We start from the raw sequence: 27,900 nt of genomic DNA on the forward strand, positions 1-27,900 counted from the left end.
ACACACTCCTCCCCATCCCTCCCCGGCTCAGTATACACAGAGGACAGCAGTGGACATGGCCTATATCAGAAAGCCTGCTGGCTGGGCTCGACTCCACACGGGCAGCTGCCAGCCCAACATCAGGCCCAGCTGAGGGATCAGACGCCGTTTGAATCCTCAGCCTGCCTGCACCAGAGCCAGAGGGACACACGCCATGGCCCCGCATCACACACACACACATGCATACACACACACACACACACACACACACACATCTCTCTCTCTCTCTCTCTCTCTCTCTCTCACACACACACACACACATTTAAAACACATGGGAACATGCATATGTATGTGTGTTTCCTGGAGCAAACATACCACACACACACACCCATGCAAAACACATGGGGACACAGGTCCAAGATTACGACACACACACACACACACACACACACACACATGTACGCACACACAGTTCCCTATGCTTTACCTGTAGTACCCATAAAATGTATAACAAGTTGAACAACAAAAGTTGGCCTCAACCACATCACAGCACAGCACACCACACCACACAGAGGCTGTTTATTTGTTGAGAGATGTGCCAGAAAATCACTCCCTTTAGCACCCCATGTTTCCATTCCTATCAAGAGGGCCTGAGCAGGAAGCGGAGGAATATTAAAGCCTCCCCTGAGTCGGGGTTTGGCTGTGGCATTTTTAAATGCCGCCAGGCTGTTTGTTATTCACGACAGCCCAAACATCCGGCACAGAGGGGAAGCAGAGCACTGATTTGCCTCTGTTTCCTACATTTAACTTTAATGTGTAGCAGTTTAGCAACCCGTCTGTGTCTTCAGTGTATTGATCGCTGTGGTGCGCGGGTTTACAGGTGCGCCCCAATAGCTTGTTTTACTTCATAAAGTACGGAGTGTAACAGTAGCTTTGCACTGAAAATGACATAACAGGAGTGAATAGATCCTCTCAGAATGTAGGAATATCTTTAGTGGATACTCAAATGGAAGTTGCTGCATATAGAGTGCTCAAAAAGGTAGAACGATAATGTTACTGAATCCTGAGCAATAGTGGGGAATATATAAAATATAAATATAAAATATAACCAAACATATATTTGTATTAATGTATTTTGGCAAGTACATTTTAAAGTGCTACAACAGAATTTCCTGACATTCCATGATATTCCAGAATTTCCATGACCCATGAGAACCCTGGGAATCGCTTATGGCATCCAGATGTTTTCATTGGGTTGATGAAGATACCTGATGAAGGTCTAAGACCGAAACGTATTTTCTAAATAATTAACAAATAATTGCTTGCAAAATGGTCAGTGTGTGGGATTCTTTCTAAGCTTCTGTTCTGTGACCTTTGGGCATGTCCAACACACCTGCCTCACAAAAGAGGGGTGCAAAAAGCCTTCCTACAGTACAGTTATACAGAAACGAGTACAGAACTTCACCTAACAATGACCTTTATTGAAATCAATACAATGATTATGGTCTGAGCGCTGTGTTCTGCTTTGCTGTTGATACTATTTCCCATGTGATGGCCAACTGAGAGCCCAGTGCTGGATTGTGCTGCTTTACTCAGTGCACAGTACACATTGAACTGTATGTATGACATTGTTCATCTTCATAAAGAATGTGTATTATCTTACATTAGGTGTCGTGACCTGGACTGGGAGTAAGGTTTAGGGGGGGGGGGGTAACAGTAGCCAAAACAGGTCCAGTGCTGTGCAGTGAGTCAATGTAATCATTCAAATGTAAAGCTTCAAAGACAGAACAATCCATTGGAGTGTTGTCCTTAATTTTTAAAGATGATACAGTATTTGTCCTTAGCTGACCCTCATGTCTTTCTATCGGTTATTAATAGATCACAGGTTTCCACTTATCCATCTTAACACTTGTTTGCTTTTCTGAATAGTTCACAAAGACTTTTCCTATACACAGGCTTAGTCTGACTGAACACAAAAAAAAATAAAAAATATTGAGTAGATGCCCTTATCCTTCAAATCCTCTCAAGTTGTTCTTTGCCAGGATGAGACAAAAGGAAGTAGATCCCAGTTAAAGGATGGAAGGGATGGAGCTGTGGAGGAGATGGGGAAATCTTCCTCCATCATCTGAGAGGAGCCGCCGCTCCGGAGACAAAAGCGACCCATCAGAGAGAGCGAAAGCTGCAGATAATGAGGCTGGGGGGGCTGGAGGAGCACTGGAGGGTCCGCGTTTTTTAAGTCAGGCTTTTTTATTTGCAGCTTCCTCAGTAACATAAAGCAGGAGATGAGTGTGTTTCTCTCTCTCTCTGTTTCTCCCTCCCTACATCTCTCTCTCTCTCTCTCTCACCCTCTGTGTGTGTGTGTGTGTGTGTGTGCGCGCGCTCCAGGAACAGATGGAGAACAGTGACAAAAGAAGAACAGAATGACAAAAACAGACGACGCTGAGAGAATACAAACATCGGCAAAAAGAATAAGGGTGAACAAAGGAAAGAGAAACCTTTGTAGGTAAACCTCTGAGATGCAACCTTTGCCTGCAGTCCTTGGGGCGTAGAACAAACCTAAGAAGGTTTGTTAGTGATGAACGCATGCAAACGGTAGATAATTACAGGTGATCAAATATTTAAACTCAAATCTCAGTGGTGCAATCTCAGGGGGGCGTTAACAAAAGTTGAATACAACTTTCAGCCTTGTTACTTACCGTAGTAGTCACAGAGAGAGAGGAAAAACCCATTGTGACTTATTGTGCATGAAACAACAGTTCTTGGGTGCCAGAGAGAATCATTTAAATAGGGAAAGGCACTTAACTAGGTGTGCCAATTTCACCAACGTGCAGACATGAGTAATGAGGGGTTTTCAGTTGCAATACAAATTGTTCAGTTGCTAACAAAGATGCAGCTCTTATAGCTATGATGAATATTACTGCTGCTCTGCCAAATATACCATTAAATCCAGATACCCTCTTGTGCTAATGGCATCTTTGTCCAGAGTTCATAGAAACATCTCTCTCAACAAGGCCATCCTGGACCCTGGCAACAATTAGAAGTGACAGGGCATTCCAAATGGAGCACTTTTATATGGAGATGTCTCATCATTATTCAAGGGCTCTCTCTGTGTTAATATGTAATATTTTTGATTGTTGGGCTTGTTTTGTTTGGAGATGCAGGCCTATGCTGTAAACACTGCACAAGGACTAGGGATAAGCTGGCTCGGGTAAGAGGGGAGAGAAGCTGGGGCTCCCCAGACGCAGCTTTGTGTGGCGGTCGTGTTTGTCTCGTGAAAGGCCAAGAGCAGCCTGTTTGTCCCACACAGTTAAGATGAGCGTGGTTTCCCCAAGGTCTTTAAGCAATTACATTGAGAGCACATGTAGGATTAGTTATGGGGCTCCTTATGTGCAGTGTCTTTTGTTGAAGAAATTACGCTGGCATGGACACCTGGCACAGACTCTATATGGACAGGAGAGTAGACTGGAATATGCTTGTACCACACTCCAATAGACAAGACCGGGGGTTGACCACAGAACTGTGACCGCACTGAGCACTGATGGAGATGGAGTTCAGACAGACAGTGTGGGCACGAGTGGATGCAGACCATTACGGCAAAGTACCTGGCCACAACAAGTGGACACAGACTATTACAACAAAGTAAAACAGGGAAGTGTTGAGGGGAGTGAAGTGTGTGGTTCAGATACATTATAATCATTCAGTCAGGTGTTGATGTTGGCACAGGTACATCTGTAATACCGCCATGTCATCTGTAATACCAAGAAATGTCTTTGTGTTCATTCCATGCTTATGTTGATCCCATAGTACATGCAGGTATAAATGTATAGCAGTTCTATTATACCAGTTCTACTGGTTGCCATCATACATCTTATTGACTTTGTGAGAGACAGGATTTGAATGTGCACATTATGTATTTAATCTAGAACTAACTAATCTAGCAGTCTATCTAATGGTGTTTATCTATGAGAGTAATTTACAATATACTGTAAATGAAAGGGCGATATGCAGACACTTTTCCAGTGCAGGTTTAAAGGTTCAACCCAAACAGCACCACTTTAGTTGACTTTGCAATAATGCCAGTTTAATTCATTTCACTCCTGTTTCAGTCTTGTTTCTTTCCACTTCACAAATTGCAATTTAACAAGGTCGTTAAGCTAACTGCTGCTCAATTTTGGCAACAGAGCTTAGTCGATTGGGTTGTATGCATGGCCCAGTGACTACTTCAGGACCAATTAGAGTCTAATGCCTGCCACTGGTTCCATTATACATTGCTGCCTTTAATACTTACAGGAAATTATTGAGTTGAGTTTTAAATCACAACCTTATGCTTTGTAGTTCCTGTTTGGAATGCATGGAAGACAGTATGAGACCTTATGAGAGAACCTTATGTGAGAACAGTATGTGTGTTTTTATGTTTTACATACACACAGTACCTCCAGTATTTGATATATAATGAATTAATAGTTACTGAAGAGAGCATGCTGATGGAGATTCACAATTGTTTGAAGAGTAGACAGTATGCTTTTTCCCATTCTACTTACAGGTATCTTCTTGTGCAGGACACCGAGGTGTGTTGTTCATCCTATAATACAAACATGGGGAGAGAGAATATTCTTGTTGTTTTTTCCCCTCTTTCTCACCCCCCTCATTGCCTTGAGGAGGCATCATTTAGTGAAGTATCATTAGTGGTATTGTAGTCAGGCAGCGCTCAGGTCACCCGATGACAGGACCCTCCACCCAAGGAAGTGTGTGATTTATCTCCTCGTGTCGCTATGGAGTGCAGATTGAACATAACCCCTGTCTCGCTGTTGTTGTTTCACCTGCTCTCTGACTATGGAGAGCTGTCCAAAATAAATACAAAAAGAGTGGGACCAAGAAGTGAGTGGTGGACTGAAGATTAAATTGGGCGGCGTGTGGCACAAATAACCCTCTCTCACTGCCTCTCTGTGACAGTTTTCATTTCTCCAAAATAATGCATCCTGATCCCATTCAAGGTAATGGTATGTGTTTGAAGTCTGAAGGAGTTATAAATGGAAATAGTGTAAGGCCAAAAGTATTGGTCCTCTCACAAGCAAACATGTTACACTGAGAGATACACACTAGAGACCAAGAAACACACTAAATGGAAGGGCATGTGTAAAGAAAACCATAAAACAAGTAAAAACCATAACAGAGCGGGAAATGAGAGGAATGTTAAGAATACACGGAGAACCTTTTGAAATCTGGCAGAAAAACAAATTAAAATATTCATCTTGATCGACAGAGGTAATTTTAATACACATATTATAATAAAAAAAAATTCCCTTTTGATTACATTTTTACCATGTGAGGTCTGTGTTTAGCATGTCAGAAATGTGTGCACAATTTATGCAGCAGCTAATGCAAGAAAGAGATTGTGTCAAACACACTGAGAAATTGCTTGAAGGATTTTTATTCAGATAGATGTAAAATATACAACAGCTGTTTACAAGGTCAAAAAGCTAATTTATTGGCAGAATTATTCAGTTCTTCCTTGGCAGCCTTTAGATTAATATGTGACAAGCATGGTGAGTTAACCCAGTTATTTCCTTTCTTCTTGAGAATACATCTCTTGTTCTTCATAGCATGTTTTCCTTCTGACTTTTAAGCTTGGCTGAACCGTCCTTCCTCTTTTCTCTGTATTCTCTCACTGTTCCAGCATCTGCTTCTTGGGGGGATATATATGTCTGTCCTACATGCTTTCTCACCCCTGTCTTTCATCACACACACGCATACACACACACACACATGCATGCAGGCTCACACACACACACACACACAGAGAGAGAGAGAGAGAGAGAGAGACATACACACACACACACACACACACACACACACACACCAGTGTTCATGCTGTAAGAGGTAATAGAGTGTGGTGTTATCTCTTGATATACGAGCTATTGGGTTAAACTTACCAATGACATTTGGATTGTGTAACTTATTCAATCAGGATGTGAAGTTTCTGTTAAGGGGATCGTGTCTGGCTTTTGTGTGTTTATTATCAAATATTAGAGTTTTGTTAGCAGTGTCCCCTAAGTTTGGTAAACGTCAAAGTGTCAAAGTCTGCTTTTACTGCTTTAGAGTAGAGCACTAATAAAGTTGTTTCTGCTGATGGCTTTCTTCACCCCCAACTATCCGATCAAAGGCTTCCCATATAGTTCTGTGTATTCTAGAACTCTGTTATTCATTCCTAACAAAATAAAATTACCAACAAACTTTAAGCTTCTACAGCATGCTTACTGACTTGATATCATAAACCTGTCAAACAGTTCAGTGATTCAGCTCTACTCAAAACAAATATCCCGTGTCATCATTTCCCTCAAAATAAATATTCACTGCTTTGAAGTCTGAGCCACACACTTACCTTGTTGAAGCATTACCATTTTTCTTCTCCATGGCCCAGTCTCTATGACTCTGCTGTCATTCAGTTTGGATTAAGAGGGCATCAGTCTGTCTGCCTTTGTGCCAAAAACCCATTTGAAGGACACTAAACTCACCATTACTCTTAATCATGCTGTGTATAGTCTTACAGCTTTTGTCACCTTGCTGTTGGAACAATATGTATCAGTACATTTAGCACAGCAAAGTCATAACTTAATTTAATTACGGTATGTGTATATTATATGAGGGAGAAATGGTTATTTTCTCAACATAAAGATGCATTTATTTGGGCTGTCCGTTCTTCTCAGTGTATTAATATGTTGGCAGCCCAATGATTTAATCACTAACACCGCCATGCCACAACAACATTTTTTTTCCCTCTACCAGACTGTTTTCTTAATTTTGCTCTTAAATTAATGCCATTTCAGGATTACTACAAGCTTAGTATATTCAGCGTGAGTCAGTGTATTAACCCAGTCTAATCAAATTCATGTGCTTTTATGAAAAGTGATTGTGTTGCTTTGTAATTAAGGACTCTTAAGTTAATGTATAATTGCCCCTTTATGTCTTTCTGGCCCCATTAATTGCTAAAGTTAAACCAACCGGATGTTTGTGACCTTCCCTTTCCCACTTTTGTTCAGTGGCATGAGACCCAGACGTGTGGGACATGTCCAGCGGTATGGACCCTTTCAAGAGAGTTCCATTATCAGCATCATAGTTGGCCCCACAAGACTTCCGTTTTAACATTCCATATGTTATCTTAATGCAGAGGAAGTAGATTGGGGCCCAAATATAATGTTCAAGCATTGTTTTAGTTTTTATTGTTGAAAGGGTCTATTACACTGTGTGCTCGGTGGGTTTTCTGTGCTGTGAGATGAGTGGTCAGATAAGCGGCGGGGGGGAGAGGAGAAGGGAGGTTGACAGGATCACGTAGGCTCTGCTGAAATGTCCTTGGCCTTCGCACAGAGCTCCTTCCCTCCTTTTTCACTTAGCTTTCAGACCCCATTTTATCTGGGCTGAGGCCACTGACGCTCACAGAAAGCAGAGGCTGCTCAAGCCGCTGCGATCAGCAGGAACAGAATGCACTTTTAAGAGGACATAAGAAGAGACCGTTCGGGGAGGCTCTGCTTCTCACATGGCGATGCTTTCACTTTGAATGAGCACCACTTTAAATGGATGTGTTTCATTTGCACTCCAACATCATCACAAAGGTAGAGGGCCACAGAAGTGGGTATTTCTGCTGTGTTTGTACTATAGTGAGTACTGTACATGCAAAGTAATTGCAGTGCACCTTGTGAACCTCATTTGTTGCCATACACACATTTTTTTCTCAAAAAGGTTATATATAGTTTAAATCAAAGGCATTTGCAAATTCAATTAAAAATGTAATGGTTATGATTACCAATAGCACTTAAAAAATAATTCATATTTGTGATTCAAGTCAGCTAATTAATCAATTATTGTAAGGTGAGCGATCCTAAGTTAAAAATAAAATGAGTATGGATGAATGGATCCTCTTAGCTTAATTGGCCATACTCATTAATTACCTAAAGGTACATGTAAAATTGCCTTTCATCTACAGACACTCTTTGTGTTCATCATTTACATCAGCCTGCCAACCCATGGAAGGGGAAAAATGTGTTTTCTACTACTGGTATAGGCCTATGTCTCCCAGACATAATTGAGCTCAATTTAACGTTAAAAATCATTTTTCATTATATTTTGTATTTTCATATCCTGAGAAAGAGCCCACTTATTATTACTTAGTCTATGTGTAATTTCAGCTCATCTTATTATAACTTAGTCTAAGTGCGCTCGATGGTGTTTTAAGCCCCCAACGTCGTCTTCCAGGCAGCGCTGCCACTGTCGACTTAAAGGCACTTAATGCTAACCCTAACCTTATCCTTAACCCATGCCTAACCCTAGCGCCTTCCAGGCAAGCTGCCTTGAAGACAACGCTGGGGGCTTAAAACACCAAGAAACTCTAAGTGTCATTTCAGTTCATCCTAACATCTCAAAATCCTCTTTGAGAGACAGAGAAAATACATTTTCTAGACATACAATTTTCCTCTGGGAAGGTGGAATTCATTTTAGTTTTCAGGAAAGTACCATTTCTTAATCCAGTGTAGTGGCCCTAAAATGTCTTCATTTTCATCTGTGGTAATACGCTATTTTGTAATTTCCTTCAGAAATAGAGAATGGGGGCTGCATTAACCCTTAAAGGAGTACCGTCACACCGGTGTGACGGGAATGTTGAGAAATGAACATTCTAAAGAATATCTGGGTTCATTGAATTCAACATGGAATTTTAGAACCTTCAATTGTTGCGGAACTTAGAATGTTCAAAAACCTACACCTTTAAGGGTTAAGAGGACAGGGCAGTGAAGGCGTCCCCTTTTCTTCACAGCTCCTTTTCTTCAGACTGAGGGTCAATCACAAGATCCCTCGGCATCAATTAGCTAGCTGACATTCTGGCAATTGAGTACCGAAGTCTGACGTAGCGTTTCCATGACGGCAGAATCACTGGATCTAAACAAACTTTCGAAGTGGGTATAAATAGCATTGAATTTAGACATGTGGCATCATTTCTAGCTAATAAAAATAAATATATCCATTTAAACGTGTTTTACCTGCTAGGCAGCAGCTTAGCCACATAACACGGATTCCCTGGCAGGTGTAATAGAAAGAAACAAAATTCCAGTGGATATTTCACGTCTTCTCAAAGACCGGCGGCTGTTAAGAGCGACGTTTTTTGCCAAAAAAATAAAGCCAAAACACGTCCGTGAATTTAAGGATTTTAACCGCATGCTGTGAAGTTGCAGGTCTCTTTTACGGAGGAAACCCATGCTAAAATAAAACTCTGTAGTCACGAATTTAATCGTGTTGGTATGAATATATGTTGTAGTATGTGATTCCTACAGTGTAAAAAAATATACTAACGTCTTAGAAATGTTGTAAAATTATTGAAATAGATTAAGAAAGCCACCGCTATGGCGATTTCAATGGTTAGATTGATTTGTTTAGATCCAGTGAAATTGCTGCCTTGGCAACGCTACGTCATGGCTTCGGGACTCTATTGACCTGTCGCTAAGCGCCACCCTTAGAACGCTGATGAGCCAATGACAGTCCAGCCTCAACGGGACTCGGACATCAGCTCGGACAACTCCATAGGAAACAACAGGGAGAAGGCAAAAAAAATGACAAATTAATGGTTATTTATGGAGTTTATTAACTCAAAAAACCCCGACGGATAACCATGGTCAAACTTTTACATGGGGGACGTGTTATACTGATAGCCGGTACCCCGAGAGGCTAGAAAACGGGGTATATTTTCATCAACAGTAGCCTACAGGACGTCTCTCGAGTTTGCAACAGCTCGACGTAATGTAGGCTACTAAGCCAACAACGTGGGCACAGGTTCCCTGTTAAATCCCAAGATAAAAATGCTCATTAACCAACTATTATATTCTTACTACATCAAATATTAACGTAACCTAACTTAGTATCAATCTTCCACTAGCTAGCTAGCTAGCATTAACGTCAGTGGTTTTTGCACGGCTACTCGCCACAACTGCTTGTCACCTTGTATGTATTCTAAAGTTTTGAATACACCCCTCCATAGCATAATTGTCCCTTTTGATAGCTTCTGGGGGAAAGTAAATCCTTTAACCACCAAAACGTCCTCAAAGCCTGCTTTCATATACTGTCAGCTGCCATTGTCCACAATGTATTTCTAATCAAGTCTGGTTTGTTTGTCCGAGTTTTCACATGGTAACAATGGGGGCGGGGCTTAGCGACAGGCTTATTCTCGCTGTCTCGAATTTCATGACGATACAGCCACTTTGTGCCATCTCCACTTCTCTCTTTACAGATAAGATCCCATGTCTGAACTCCAACCTGCCAAGCAGTTCAGTCATATTAACCTCTCTCTCTTTCTTACCAACTTTTAAAAACTATTTACTGTTAATTTTCAACTATTGTATTGCTTTATTTTGTAAGTTGCTTTGGACAAAAGTGTCTGCTAAATTCAATAACCATAACCATAATCATATTTGCTCTGACTGTCGTACCAAAGAGAGTTTCAACCTTCCGAATTTGGTTAAGTGACCACACACCTCAACCTGCACGGAGACCTTATGCTGAGCTTGTTACATTCTCTACAGGGTTATAAGTGAACTATCCCTTTGTGAAATGAATTCCTGACTTGAAGCATACTCCCTAAAACACCTTAATTGAGCGGTATATCCACAGCACTGGGAAGTAAACTAATGCAGAAGTTAACTTTGACCTTCAGAAACTATGTTCAAGTAGTACAATTTAAATGAGTCACACCTGAAACAACATGAGAGAGCCTGTCTTCATTACACACCACTGATACTTGAGACAGGTGATTACTGACAGAATATGATAAAGAGTTGGTCATAATCAAATAATCAGTGTTGTGATTACTCTGATGATAATTCATAGTAATTCATTATTCCTATCAATGATTGTTCAAAACAGCATCTGCATATCAGATTGCAGTCAGAGGTCCATCCATCGACAGGTTGATCCACAAGACCACTTGAACCACATGTCTGATTCTCAGTCTAATTGAGTTCTGAAATTTATATAGTTGAGAAAATCTTGAAATAAATTATTCAAAGTATGTATAGTACAATATTGTAAATGATATGCAAATTGGTGTTTATGTCGTATAGTAAAAAGTTAAGTGCTTATATGTGTCAGAAAAGCATGAAATAAAATATTCAAGCAAAGCCTTTTAGTTTCAAGCAAGCACCAAAACCATCAAACATGTTCTCCAATAGCATTGGCAAGAAATAGTCTGACCTAAACACTGCAATATAACTTCCCACGTCTCGTTCGTACAGAAAGGCCCAGTAAGCTCCAATGATGTTCAGATCTGCCGTGGTTGTGCAACCAAAACACATCTCATATCCTTTATTGTGTTTGATCAGAGTGGAGACACACTCTGCTTCCTTCCATATCAACCTTTGACCTTGTCATCGGATCACAGTTGCCTTCGGAAAAATCACTGCCCCAGAAAGCATTTATAATTCCACAAACTGCCTTAAAGCTTGGCGGTTGACTGAATGCATGAGCTCTTTCAAACAGCCTCTGAAACGTGTCAGTGCACTCGGCCTGTCAGGGTGGGTTTTGATTATTTTTTTTTCCCAAAGAGGTGTCTTTTCAAAAACACATCTGTAGCCAGCTATCCATCTGAAAGGTATACAGACAAACTAGCCCTTAAGTTCTCAAACTTTTTGCAAACTTGACCTAGATATATTTAGATTTCATCAGTAAGTTGAAATGCGATTCAAGCGGTTTCTCTTCCTACTCCACTTTGAAGTAAGTTTACAATTTCTTGAAAAGTGTTGACATAATGAGCAAAGGTGAATTAAAAGTGTTGATAGAATATGTATTATTAAGTTATTATTAGAGGTTGACTGATTGATCAGACAGCTGATTAATCAGACTGAATTTCCAATTGTGTAATATCTGTCATCGGCCGACATCTGAACATATTATTATTATTATTATTATTATTATTATTATTATTATTATTATTATTCAGCTTATGATCAGGCAGGTGTATCTGCAGACAGCCAGCCAGACAGACTCAAAGACTTCTTACAGACTCATAGTTTCATACGATTGCTTATACAATAGTACAGCTGAACTGTTTACTGCTCTACTAGATTGTAATCACATAGGTTTATTTAAAATGTTCAATCAGTTATTAACTCAACACTTCGATACAATATGGGGTTAAGTAAGGGCTCTATATAGTATATCCATAGACACACAGCACACTGCCCCTCCAATCTTTAAAGGTTTGTCAGGTTGGTTGTCTGGCAGTAACTACACCAGAGACTCCTATTTGAAATATTCTATTTCCCAGTCTTTCTAAGGCCTGTGGTGGGAAGTGATAGTTGCCGAGTCTCCTGAGAAATCCCTTTGCTTAATGCATTTCCCCATTAGTAATTGTTATGCTTTAATTTTGTCTTAATTTAGTCCATGACTCTTTCATGTTTCTCTCAGATCATCATCCACCAGCTGACAGTGGTGGGAATACAGACACATTCCCTTTTCTTCATGGCTCATTTAGGTGACCATTTCATTGCCTGCGGCACCAAATTAAACCAGACACCAATTTACAACATTCCTTTGTCTGGGGGATTCCTCTCTCTCTCTCTCTCTCTCTCTCTCTCTCTCTCTCCAAAAAAAATGAAAATAAAAAAATCAATTCAAACAAAGTCTGTCATCGCACTGCAGATGAAGATGTCCACAACACGCTTGTGTCTATTATTCTTCATATTTTTCCGCTCCCTTCACATTGGCAGCCGTGGACAGGCAGGGATGTGTAATGGCATAATGGAGATGCACTTGTCTGTGTGTGAGAGGACAGGAGATGCCGTGGGCTGATGGGGCCGCCTGTTTATTATAATTGAATCCTGTCGGAGTTTAGGTTTCCTAGGTAATTGACTGATGAGATAGGCTGACTGGCTTGGCTTGGCGGGGGTGGGGATCGAGCGTGGGTACGGTTACGGGACGCCGCTCGTGTTAATCTCCGCATTAACAACAGGAAATACGCATGAGAGGGTGAGGAATGGAGTGGGAGATTGGTGAACAGGTATAGTGGAACTAGATTCAAACTGTCCAGGCTGAAGAGGATGAAGATGTGCTGCATAGAAAGTCATCAACCGTGAGCCGTACCTCTCTTAATGAGCCACATAGTCTTTGCCTCCAGTTTTCTTCCTTGGTCCGTTTGGAAAGCACTTTGCAAGGCTGAGGCCAAACGCTTGAAGATTTCTTTTTCTATTCTTTTCTGCTCCTCATCTGTGCATTGTATTTTTTTTTCTATACAGGCCAGACAGACAATAGGCAGCCTTGAGAAGGGGGTGCACATTGTGAAGAGCTACAAAGCTCTGGCGGACAGATGGGGTCAAGTGCAGGAGCAGACGAGACAAAGGCTGTACGAGAAATTACTTGGGATGAGGTTCATCATGACTGCCAGAGAAAATACTGAGCGGAGGAAGAGAGAGAGAGAGAGAGAGAGAGAGAGAGAGAGAGAGAGAAAAAGAGTTCTTGGCTGAGATTGAAACTATGTGGGGGGTAACAAAGGAACAAAATATACAGAGGCTTCAGAAAGGGAGATGGAAAGAATCATTGGATGTTTTCATGTGCTTTCTTAGAATAAACCCCCCTGCTTCATTCCTGGAAAGAAAGAACTTTAGACAAAAACACCAACAACTAGGGAAAAGAAAGAACTAGACAAACAACATCAAAAACTAGAAAGAGGAAAGAGAGAAGTGGAGAGAACAGTATGCAGGGAGTTGTATGGAGGGAGATGCATGCGGAGACTCCTGCCGAGGGCTGGCACCATGGACCTCTTTGTCTGCCACTCTGGACCTCTCATTTTACAGAGCTGCTCAGCACTGTTGAGACCATGTAGCTCAGATAAGAGGCTAATACACACACATGCACGATTGCATGCATGCAAACACGTACGCATGCACACTCACAAGCACACACACACATGCACACACATGCACACACACACACACACACTCATACACACACACACATGCACGCACACACACAGGCACATACACACACACACACACAAACACACACACATATACACAAACCCACACAGGTGAGGCACTCCTCACCCATAAATAAATGCAACATCAACTCGGCTACAAAACTCAATCAAGCGTAGGGATGAGTCTAAACGAATGAGGCTCCAGGACAATACGTTTAATTGCTTTCGTAAGTAGAAGTAAACTGCAGGGGGCATGTGAACTCACCCACAAAACATGCACGCTTAATTAATTTCAGATGTGCCGCTGATGGAATTTGTCCGATATTAGATTAGAATGCAGAGCCCTCAGGTGGGAGAATCAATTACTACAAAAAGATAAAATTGTCTTCGGATAAGTGTGCGGCTGTATTTGCATAATAAGCAGCGGACGAAAAAAATAATAAAATAAAAGCAAGGAAGTTTGAGTACATTAGCATTGAATACACACCTTCAAGCAAAATGTCTCACAACGTCGAGGAAACACAGACTAATGCACACTACTATTCAAGAGAAAACAGAGTGGTAGTGCAGTAGATAAACAAATCATCATATAAACTATAGAGAGAGGAAACTTTGTGCTTGAGAAAGAACACAAAACAAGCTTCAGTGACATCACATCACTCTAATTTACATTCTGTCTGCGGCCTATTTGCTTCTCCTCCATCTCTCTATGTGTTCTTTCCATGCGTCTGTGAAAACCCATAATGTGCGTCATTTTCAATAGGTTACCATCGAGATTATTGCCCATACTTTGTTCTAAAGTCTGTCCCTGACTATAGGGACTTCAGAGCATGTTGGACCCCCCACCCCAAACGGAGTGCTTCAGTTATGTGCCCTGTGTGTCACAGCTGTAACATTACAGCTTTTTTTTTATTTATTTATTAGCTACTCTTGGTGTCTGTATGGAGAACATAGTGCATTGAGCTGCAGCTCTTCTCTGACTGCAGGTGTTCAGCACCATGGAGAGCGACCATGGCTACACGATCAGTGTTGACATAGTGAGCAGGAGTATAGCCTTTGCCTGTCACGTTTCTCATGGTGAGCAAGATGCCTCTATTACCCTTTGTATGTAGCTATTCTCACCTTGGTCATCGGAAGTTCTATTTGTCCTCATTTTAGCACCTTCCACAACCACTGCTAGGCAGCTAATTATCTACACTGATGGCTTCGACCTTGAAAATTTCTGGGAAGAATTCTGAAGAAACAAGTTTAAAGACCATTAGGCAGTGTGTGTGTGTGTGTGTGTGTGTGTGTGTGTGTGTGTGTGTGTGTGTGTGTGTGTGTGTGTGTGTGTGTGTGTGTGTGTGTGTGTGTGTGTGTGTGTGTGTGTGTGTGTGTGTGTGTCTGTGTTTTAAAAAAAAAAAAACTAGGCAGGCAACAAGTATTAATTTCACTGTTGAGTCTGTCCTCCTTCTGTAGCTTGTCCTCCCCATTAGTTGAGTAGTAAAGCCCATTTCCATCCCCTTGGTGCTGGAATGGTGGTGTCCCCCCGCTGTGCCAGTCGTCTCATAGCACAGATGAGAGACCTGTTGAGAAAAGTTCTTAAAGTCCCAGCTGAATGTGTTCCTAGACCATTTGGGCCCTTTTTATGCACTGGGGGAAATGTGTTATAGTAATATTCATGTCCTGATGAATATTTCATTCCCCACCTCTCATATTCCAGAAAAATATGATTCCACACATATAGGGCCAGACACATAAATTTCATCTAGACACCCCCACACCTTCCGTCTGTCACCAGTGAGTTTTTGTAAGTGCTCAATTTCATGGTTGGTCAGGTATTGTCCTTACTTAAATCTAATGCTGGCGAGTAAGGGGGACCGCACCATTCCACTGTTTCCACTGAGGCCCCGGGATGCTAATGAACCTGAGATCATGGCTGCAAAAAAGGTTAATGATCGTGTGGACCCTCTCGGAGTGACATTTGCAAAATATGGATCGCCTTTTTAACATTCAACTCTCAGGGCTGTGCTCACATTTACACACACACACAAACACACACACACACACACACAGAGAAAGAGAGAGAGAGAGAGAGAGAGAGAGAGAGAGAGAGAGAGTCTAGACAGGAATAAGTGGCATTTCTTGAGGCTACCCGATGTAGTGTTCATTTGGAAACACCCATACTTGATGTTATTTATAAACAGCAGCTAAACCATGCACATATTACTCAGTTTGTGAGAGGCAGTTACAGTAGCTGGCCCAAACTTCAGTTTGATTTCTGTACACTCTATTTCATTTATTGTTGATTCCACTGGCAGTTCAAAGGCGAGAACTCTTGCCTACAGTGGGGGTCCAATTAGAGGTCTGTGCTGGATGGATTTTGGAGTCCTCCCAGAAGGGTCCTATCTATAATAATATAATATAATCTAATAATATATCATATAATAATAATAATAATGCCATGTTTTGTCCCACTTTCAAGTTCCGTCCTTGACCCCCCAGCACAATTTTGCAGGTAAATTCTAAGGGGCTGAGTTTTTTTTTTATTCCCCAATCACGCCTGCTCCCATGCATATTTGCCATGCATAAAAAAAACACCAACCCTTGCCTATTCACTCACATTGTTTCAAGTATGAGTTATTTCTTGCTGTTGTCACAGAAACACAAACAACATCCTGTACTTAAAAAGAAACACTATTGGGTTCGAAGGCCGATATTGCATTTTATATCGTTATAATTGGGTACCTATTACCGGTACCCAAGTGAAATAAAGGAGAGTTCCTATGTTGTTTTGCTTTAAAAACAAAACAAAACCAAAACATTATATTCATTTCATTGTACACAACATACATTTCATTGTACATAACATATACATACATACTGACATTATGTGGGAGTCACGCCTTCTACAGCACAATCATTACTTCCCTCCAGTCTACCCAGTCTACACCCCCATAATGAGTCCCACGCCACAGTCTTCTGCGCTGGGACCTGCAATCCTTCCACACAAGCACAGGCCTATAGACCCAACAGACAAGAGCATCGTGTGGTAACATACGTACTAAATATGGAACAGTAGGTTACGAGCAATATAGCGAGAGAGAGGAATGGGATGGAGAGGGAGAAGATACGTACAAGTGCTTCATCTAATTATGCTTCAAGCCCAGAAGTGCAGGGAAGGTCCAGGAGGAAACCCAGCCGCTTAGAGACTCAAGGGAAGATGAAGTGTGCTGCCTTCCACATACCCAGGAATGATGGAGAGAGGACGAAAGGTTATTCTGCTCCCATGTTACATTACTGTTCCCATGTTGAATTATAGGATTTAGGGTTATATGCCTCTATATATTTTTCATGTGTCAAAGACTACTAATGGTTTATTTTACACTATGTTTGTAGCACAGGATGAAGTACTGTTTAAGAGAGACCATTTTTAACAATCATAAAATGGCCAACGTTTCAAGAATAAAACATAGGAGTACATATTCATCAGATCATTTAATATTTAGTGTCATCTCCCTCGTTCTTTCCCTTCTCTCTCTCTCTCTGAAGTGAAATAGATGATTTCTGAATGAATCTGCATAATGAAACGCCCTCTTTTGACAGGAGGCCCATCTGGCCTCTTTTCTCAAGGATGTGAAGGAAACCCTGATTTCAGCAGGAAATGTGCTTAGGACTCCAGAATGCTCTTTTGGCGAGGTGGCTATAATCCAAAATGATGTATCAGAGCCCCCCCCCCACACACACACTCTTCCCGGGCCTCAAGGACGGAATGCCGGTGGGACCCGCTGTGAGTTTAGACCAGAGTTGCTGCTGAGGCTGAAGGTCGTTGGAGCCACATCTGCATACGCATATGCAGACGCAGGGCAAAGCAAAGCAGCAGCAGCAGCAGCAGCAGCACTTTTCAACTTTTACTCCATGGTCAGTAGTCTGTGGTGTGAAACTTGGTGGTGTGCGCTGTTGTTTTGCTTTAAAAACAAAACAAAAACATTATATTTATTTCATTGTACACAACATACATTTCATTGTACATAACATATACATACATACTGACATTATGCGGGAGTCACGCCTTCTACAGCACACTCATTACTTCCCTCCAGTCTACCCAATGTGCAATGAAATGCAATTATTATCGAAATGCTATGGGTTTTGATGCAAGGTTTACAGTCATACATACAGTATCACAGAACCATCGTCACTGAGAGCCCTGCTTTGAGGTTAAAGCTTTTGAGAACTCTTTCAGAAGACAGGAGATGTGGAAGGTCACTAGGGGGGTGGTGTGTGTGTGTGTGTGCATGTGTGTGTGTGAGTGAGTGAGTGCATGCGTTTGTGGGTACGTGTGCGTATGTGTGTCCATGCATATGTGTGTCCATGTGTGTGTGTGTGTGTGATCCTGTGTATGTGTATATGTGCAATACCACTGAAGAAGGACCTACACAAGTGATCAATATTTTCCATCTATTCTGTACAAGAACAGATTAGAGTTCAAGTGGTAGCCTTCGATTTGGCATCTTGTAATCAAAAGAATCCCACAATTATTTGTACTGAAATAGAGACAAATCAAGCAATAACAAACTGACAAGATGTGCATAATGTACATTTGTGACAGAAAATATATCTCTGAAATGCAATATATCCTTTCAAATATCAAATATTCAAATAAATCAAATGCCCTGATGGGTGATGATTCATGTATAATACAAACCTTCAAAGAGGGATAACAAGAAAACAACTTGCAGGGAATTTGCAGGGAGGTCATGTTTGTGTGTGTGATGGATAGACCCCCCTTCTATTCCTCTCTATCTTTTCTCTCAGTCTTTCCCTCTTTTCACTTGTTCTGCTACGGACTCTGATCTCTTCACATCTCTGCACATTTATTTCTAGCGTTGGTAAGCCCGCATCATAGCCTTAGGAAAGACTAGTGGTATACACAAGAAAACACCATGAACAACATCATCAATGACTTGGGGGCAGCTGGAAGCTTTGCCAACATATGTTCAATTAACATGTTCACATACTAGCCTCAATTAGGTAGAATTAGGTATACACACACAACACTGTACAGTCACAGGCTGTACAGGCAGGTCTAGAGTGAGAGAGTGGAGTGACCAGAGGTGCGTTCAAATTCACAAACATAGCGGACATTTACAAACAGTTTTCCATTAGCCTTGAGTTTTCGGCGAACGTTTTCGAACAATCGAAAACAGTCTGAGGAGGTAGTTCTCCGCAAACATACAGTGGAACTGGGTGTGAGTTTGACGACGGCAACAATGCAATTACCGTTACAATGGAATATTAACACCAAATCGTTCAAATTGAACTGTTTAAAGAAAACATGTTCACCACGAACATTCGCCACTGTTTGCCAAATTAGAATGCACCTCTGGTCTTTTATACTAAACAGAACTAAACTAAAAACCTAGCCTTCAAAAAATCCTATGTCCTGTGATGTCTTGTATTTTGTGGGCAGCCATGGCCTACTGGTTAGCCATTGCCTACTGGCCTACTGGTCACCACAAAAGCGGCATGATTGAGAGCCTATTCACTTGTACCTGCACGGAACCCTTTAACAAGGACAGAAATACTGAACTGCAGCAGATGTGAGAGCCCATTAAACTTTATTACTGACTGGATCAGAAAAGATTTACTGACCTCAGATGTTTACAAAGGGCACCTCCACCTCCAGTGAGGTCGTAATGTGCCCAACACGGTGCTGCACAGCTTGCCCCAAAAAGTACACTTGTAAGCAGAACCTGTCCCCTTAGATGTGTTTGTTGTGCTCCTTTTGTCCAGATATAAGTGAGAATGGCAGATTCTTTCTAGACGTAAAAACACCCAAAAGCAAAGAATTACTTCTCGACAGTAGGGCAAGGGGCTCAAAAAAAAAAAGTAGATGTTTTCTCAAAGGAAATGGAGGGAGTTGCAGCCCAAAACTGAAATCACACAGAATTTACTGTTGACTGATTCTTTCCAAGACATGGAGTGAGAGAGAGAAGAGAATAGCATACAACATAGACCTCTGAAGTTTGCCTACAAAAAAAAAAAAAAAAAAAAAAAAAACTGCATCTTTGCCCACATAATGACATCCGGGTGTTAATTGAAACTTGAACCTATGTCATGTTGCATTGCAAGTTAGCTAAGGGGTAGCAAAAATCAAAATGTGCCGTCTTAACGTAAAGAAGATCACAGTACCCACTTGAAGGCAGAGGACAAAAGTGTGATGAGCAAAATGTCTACATTTCAGACTTATTCGTTCCCGCTGAAGAAGATTTTCTTCAGAGGTCTATTTCACATGACAGTTACATCATTCACACATCATTAGGAGCATATTGAAACAAACTTCAGTCGTAAATATTGTGAGACTTGTGAAACAGTTGCTTTGTAGGACACTCTACCACATAGATCTAGTCTCTAAAGGCACACTATGCAAGATTTCCACCTTCTTTTTGTAATGCAATGTTTATTGATTTTTCAACATAGGGAAATATACACAGCATTTGTCAATAATGGTCAAATTTTCCCTTAACCCCCCCTCACCCAATCCCTTACCAACACATGAATCAGCATTAGTCAGAGTACAAATGTTTGAAGCAATCATACAAAATAAACACACACAGAAATTATAGGAAAAAAAACACCTATTTACAAAGAAGATTTCCACCTTCTATGCAAGAAGTCAGCTTGATGGTAATTAAGCTAAGTAGTAATAGGGGAATCGTTCACCTAGCATAGCCATACAGCACAGCCATCGCTAGTCGCTAACGCGAGAACCAACCATGCAACTTCAAGAATAGTCGCCCCGAAGACATCTTGCGAGAATCGTGAAACAATACCTTGTGAGTAGATATAGCTCATTAGATATAGTTTTTGCCTGCTGTTAATCCTTCACCTCCACAACAAAAGCATGTTTATTGTCTACAGGGAGAACATGCTACGAGAAGTAATATCACGACTCTAGAGGAAGCTCTACAGTCACCAAAAATACCTGAAACTGCATAGTATACCTTTAATAAATAACAAGTGTAATTGTAATATGAAATATAAACTGGAGAAATGTCATTGCAGCTATCAACGCTGAAAATAAATCAGCCATTAATATTCTTATAAAAATGAGGAGAGAAGACAAGTCTAACCTTTCAAATTACAGACACCGGGGGAAAAGTGTAAAATAAATAAATAAAATAAGTTAATGAGGCCTAAATTCATACTAGGCAGATTTAATGTCCCTTGTCTTCTGACAGAAGCTGAGGAGAGCAAGATATGAGAGAGAGATATACATAATCATCATTTGTCCCCCCCAGCACACCTATAATAGGACATTTGTACATTTGTAGGAAATATTACTAAGTTACCTGTCAGCTCTCTGGATATTAGTGGACACTCTTTGTGTCTCATTAGGATGTCTGCAAAATAGCCAGTGAGTTTTCAAAAAAACTGTCCACATGTCCTGCAACCCAGAGCACAGCGGGGGGTGGGTAGTGGTGTGTGTGTGTGTGTGTGTGTGTGGGGTTCCAATCCACAACCCACTTGGCAGATAACCATAATGTACTAGCACAACAAATATACTGTATTTCACTCTAAGGATATGTACACACAAGAGTGGATATATATAATGGCTGGTTTTAGACCATTAGACCACTGGGATTTTCTTGTTTACTTTTGCAGTGTACTTTTTTTTAATTTTATTTTTTTACCCAAACCAGACTGTTGCTGGAGTATTCTTATATTATATTGTATTCTTCTCAACTAGGATCTCTTCCTCACATTGTCATTATGCACAAATGATCTGCAAAGACAGTAATGTATTTTCAAGGATCCTTCATGAGTTGCCTCATTGGCTTCCAAGGCACATTGCCAGAATGAGTCATATTATGAACTGTCAAGTGTCACCCAATGTCAAAATGGCCATTCGGAAGATGGAGGTCTAACACAACAATACAGTGTAACCAATATATCTCTCATGCACTGAGATTGTACAACTGACCATACATAGCCCTTTTCCACCGACAGAGAACCGGTTCCTTTCCTATTCGGGAACCAACATTTGAAACGTTCGGAGCATTTCGACCGTACTGAAAATGGTTCGGAACATGGCACTTTGGTTGGGAGCTAGAACCAAAAAATAGTTGTTTTTTGTCCTCCTGTGAACCGGAGTGGGCGTGTTATTCTACCGTTAAGAGGGGAGAATGCTAAAAGCATGAGTTTTCCCTCCATATCAACTGTTGCCATGAGTAAACAAACCAGTCAACTAGCACTACACTGCAGACATGCATTGCATTTTCAGACATCCCAACCTGCAAAAAGTCATTTCATGAATTTCCCCTGGGGATCAATAAAGTATCTATCTATCTATCTATCTATCTATCTATCTATCTATCTATCTATCTATCTATCTATCTATCTATCTAGATTAATCAATCAATAAAATTAATCAATAATGTATAGTCAGTCAATCAAATTAATCAATAATGTCTAGTCAGTACACCAAATAAGGAAGGCCTAGATAGAAATTGTGAAAATAAAATATGTAGATTTTGGAAGTTTGGTCTTTTCATGTAGCCTTGGCAACTAGCCATGTAGTATAGGCCTGAATAATACTGTATGCACATGAGTTGACACTCACCTCAACATGTCTTTTGCAATCATTTAACCCGCCATGGGTAATGCTAAAGTCACTGTTACAAACAGTGCAGCGTGCAAGACTAGGCCTATCATTATTTTTTACTCTTATGAGACAATAGCCTACACTTTGAAATGGGTCTTACATTTTCCTCTTTTTGAGGCACTGACTCTGCCATGACGCTCCTGTTCCTATACACTGAACTGATTAATTACTGTAAGTTCTGGAGAAAAGAGATAAAAGCCCGCCTACACTGAAAACTGATTGGTTGATTTAACAGGCCAATCGGGATGCTCTCTGTCTTGAATGCGCTCAGGCACACACGCACCACCCCTCTCTCTCTCCCGTCGTGTGCGCGCTACACTTCCGGGAGACTTGGGATGTCTGCATTTTACACGGCTAATTTCTGATGTGTAACGCGAGGCGCAAAAAAACGTGAGGCATTATGGGCGCAAAAGCAGCACGCAAAACACTGCCAATACAACATGAAAAAGCCGCACCTCACTGCAAAAACCGCATCCTGTCTGATCGTTCCCTTATCTGTTTGCTTATTCCTCTTAAAAAACAAAACAATAATGAACTGTTTGTTTACTGTGGTAGCTTATTATTCATTGGTTGTCCACTCACTTCCATGCAGGGTGAGCTGTTTTTCTGATATGCGACAGAAAAAAATTAAGTTAATTGGTGAGCATAAGTTCAGGCTAAGTTTGCACACCAGTGATGTTAATACCACATCCACTCTTTTAAATAGCTGACCCCAGACCACTACATGCCCAGACAGATGGCAGCATAGCCTGCATGTTTAGCTTTGCTCCGTGCCATATGCCTCAGGGCCGCAGTATGGGGCAGGTGTCCCTCTATGAGCTTATTTTGAACGCACAAACAGCTGGTGAGGTCCAGTGCTGTGAAAGGGTCACTACAGCCAAACCACTGGTGGGCAGCTAAGCACCAACAGAACAAAAAAAAAGAAAAAAACACCTTCATTTTCTCTCCATAGTGAACAATAAAATTATTTGCCCTTATGGTAGGCAACTCACTTGGAATTTGGGGTATTTTAAACCACGCTGAGTAATCATGTTTGCAGTAAACAAGTACAACTTTGCCTTGGCTTAGGTGTTGCTTTGTGCTCACGCAATAGAAGGGGGGAGGGTTTTACACAGTATATAACATTGTCTTATGAAATACTTAACCTAACATGATGATCCTTGGCTTAGAGACATGTGCAGGGGCACCTGCAGGAATTAACCCTATGGTACGCATCGCCCCCCCAAGTGTTCACTAAGTTACGTAATAGAAAATTGTAAATAGCCTGATGGCAGCTAATGGGATACTGTGCATAGTTGGAAAGGTATGGTGGGCCAATTTGGTGTGAATACACATTACACACACACAGGGAAATTTTCTCTCGTTGTTGAGCCTGATGGTACGCACAGTGCGTACGGACGTACACCTGCAGGCGCTCCTCGACATGTGCACAGAATAATCATCCATACGGGTTTATATTCTCTTTAAAAAATGAGTAGATATAACAACTATGTGTGTTATAGTTGAAAATAAATTAATAAGGTTACAGACACAAATATATCTGTAACTACACACAAAGACCAGCTTAAACCTTAATAATACACACTATCAGTTTTGGGGCATTTGTGCATGTCAAGCATAGAGTTCATTCTTAAAAGCATAATATACACTTGCATAATTTAATGAGTTTAATGTTGCCACCATGTATTTAGTAAATACATTTCACCTATAACCAGGGGCGCAGCTACCCATTTTTTGAGGGGTTTGCAACAACAAATTGGCGCCCCCCCCCCCAAAAAAACACAAACAACTAGTAAAAGTAAAACAAGTAAAACAAAAGGGCAATAATGTATTACATATTATTATTTTTTAAGAAATTCTGCCGATTTGAACTTGAAGTATTGTTAAATGTCGCATTGTCACTTTAAGAGAGTCTAAACGGTTCTCATCACAGCCTTTTGCCAGCTGTTGCTCACAAAGGATAAGGCTGATTCAACTCTAGCCTTTGTTTGCGCCACATTGACAGCACAATATTAAGTTATTACAAGGAGTCTTCCTTGTTAGGAAATGGAATCATGTAATGAGTTGTTGCTAGTGTGACATTTCTGTTTGCAGTTTGCCATTAAAAGTGCAGTATGAGCATGGTAGCCACCTAGCTATCTGAATGGAATATAGGCTGTTTCAATTGGCATATGCTTAGCAAACGCTAGTTAGTCTGGTAACATGAATAACATGAACATGAAACGTGTGCTTCCAGGCACAGACGTCACACTTTAAATCCTACCTGTTGCTTTTCACCATCCACTTATTTAACTACTGTCACATCCCTTGACATGCCATCTCATTTTCCCTTTCTTTTTCTATTTTAGCCCCCGACAGCTTTTTTGCTTCATCCATCTTTTTCCATAGACGAAAACTCACTACTCGTACCTGCTCACTCAGCGCTCACGGCGCCCCCACTCCCTCTTCTATGTCAAAATTCTATGATAGGGCGCCTACTCTAGCCTGTTAGTCCTCTAAAATGTTATTTAACATTGAGGAAATGCAGAAATGCTTTAGAAACGTACAACAGTATAGAATACACCAAATATATTATTATTATTATTATTATTATTATTATTATTATTTTTTTTTACCATCACTTTGGCGCCCCCATGGTTCTGCGCCGCATATAGCGCATACCCACTTTTTGCGCCACTGGCTATAACAACACTATTCATTAAAGGTAAACTATGCAGTATTGGCCATTTCCGCTTTTGCTTATTTTTCGCTGGCTCTGTCATGACGAATGGCTGAGAAATTCCATCGCTACCTTTTTCAAGCCGGTGCCTGGCGTGTATGTGTATTTGAACGCAGTAAAGCAATTCGTTTCACTCGTTATACTTCCTGACACAGAGGCCGTCGGCCCGCCGGCCCACAGTTGCAAGGGTGGTTTTTCCGCTCACAGGCGCTAGGGGGAGACGGCCACCATTCAACCCGAAAAAAGTCATATTAACATTCCAAAGACTCTAATGCTGTTAAATTAAGGTAAATGAAGCTAAAAAACTTGCATATTAAGCCAAAAAACCTGCATAGTGTGCCTTTAACTCTGTGAAACACAGAAATCAGCAAACATTTTTGTTTCCCTTTCTGATATTCTAGGAGGAATTTGACATCAAATATTTTTTTGTTTTCATTCTTGACATTTTTTTTTAAGCTTTTAGGGACACTCAAGCCTTTGATTTTCCAAGCTATTTTGTCTTTGGACCTCCAAAGACTATCCACAAGTTGAGTTGTTAGAATGTGCATGTGGTGTGTTACATTGAGCTATGAAGCTTGTGGTTGGTAGCTGACCACATTTCCATGTTGTAACCTCAAACCTGATGGTGACAGACATTTCAACCACCTTGCTGAGAAAGAAAGGCATATGTTGCAAGAAAACCCATTCCATACTTGGAACTCCCCTGTAGATACATATACATCCGTTATGTTACATTAAGGATAACACAGGCCGGGAGCCATTACTTTGGCCGGCTCCTAAGTGGTGAGAGCAGCGGTGGACCATTCATCAAAAGTGACATCATTTATTTACGGAGGTCCAAAATGAATTTGCTTTAATGTCCCTCCGCCTCGTATGGCTCTCTTAGACTCTGCGGTGGCACACTTTACGCCTGCATTTAGCAGATTCGACTTGCACAACCAGTTATTTCACAACCATCAAAGTCTGCCATTTTCAACACGGGGACTGAACTTTAACCATTGGCATGAAATTGCCCTCAATTTCAGTGGCTCTGCAGCTGCTATTGCAGTTGCCATTTTGCTATGATGAATGACATTTGTAAGTCAGATGTCTCTCCTCATGATTTTGAAAGCTGAGGATCATTAAATCCAAACATTTGGAAGTGACAAATAAAGTATGATGATAGTAAAGAACAATGCAAAACAAAAAGCATCAAACAACAATTATATTTAATCAAAATCCCATCACAAATAATTTGACTGGATAACTGTAACATACTCATATACTCAATCTTGCAGCCAATGGTACAATATCACTGACTCATGCAGTCTAAACAAAGGAATTAAAAACAAGTTCTGTGGTAGTCTTTTACTTTTTAAAACAGAATATTTTAAGCAAACAGAAAGCTGCTTTCCATTCCTATTCTGTGAGGAGATGGAGTCTGATGTTGAGGATGAGTCATCAGTCTGAAAGTGAACCAAAACTATAGAAGTCGCAGTGACTCTCAGGAGAGTTTTCGGGATTGTGTCAAATTGCACTTCCAAGTCACTGACGTGACATCTATGTGCTAACTAATATCAAGCATTTCTCCCAATATTTGGGATTTTGGTAATAATTATAGCTCCATGTCAGATGCACAACTTCTGATGATATAAGTCTAAAGATCACTCCATATTTGATAATGCTCTGCGGAAAATGGAAGCAGTGTGCATTTTAATTAGCAGGACTCGGGGCAAAACATACTCTACACACATGTACACACTTTGGTTTGGTTTGATTTGGGCTACAGAGTTTAAGGAATATAAAAGAGGCAATTAAAACCTATGACACACACACACAGAGTGTATTTAAATATTAAACACAGCCTATACAATTACATGTACTATGCCGGCGCCGCCAACCACAGATTATTCCCAACAGTGATGTGTTTCCTGTGTTGCACAGTTTCAGCCTACTTAATTGACATCAATTATGTGTTGTCCGTTTAGCTGGCTCGAGAAGTTGCTGCATGCTTGTAGCTCATTAGTTTCAGTTTTCCATACATTCCCTACCCACCATTAGAAAAACCTTGACAGGCCGTTTCGCTCCACAACAGCTGACATGGATGCTTGTTACACCAGAAAATACCCGCCCACGCCGGACCCATGAAAGCAACGAGCATTAGCATCCAGAAGAGCCCAGTTCACACCTACACGGAAGGGCTTCAAATCATGCTAGTGCTGCTTCTGCTACATGCTGCAGTCGAAACAACAAACAGCAGAGCACCTACTGGAAATGCAACTCATGAATAGAGGCATTGTCTGGTTGGGGTAGACAGCCTGAGTGGAGGTGTGTTGATATCTGTCTGCCCAGCAGTGTGAGGGGTCATTCGCTTGTGGTTGAGGGGGATGAGGAGGATGAAGAAGGGGGTGGGGGCGTAATGTTCTTGCCAGAGCCGAGTTCTGGCAAGCGAATAGGATGTGGTGGGGCTTAGGCGGGGATTTGGTTGGGATTGGGCGGTAATGGGTGGGCTGTGTCAGAGAGTGTACATGGATCCCAGAGGATCTCACCCAAGGGCTGCTAGGGCTTCATTCCTCTGCTCGGAGCATCGATTTGTTTTTCCCGTATGGATCGCTCCGGCCCTCACCG

The sequence above is a fragment of the Alosa alosa genome, chromosome 16 (genome assembly GCF_017589495.1).
Source record: "Alosa alosa isolate M-15738 ecotype Scorff River chromosome 16, AALO_Geno_1.1, whole genome shotgun sequence".
Classification (NCBI taxonomy): Eukaryota; Metazoa; Chordata; class Actinopteri; order Clupeiformes; family Clupeidae; genus Alosa; species Alosa alosa.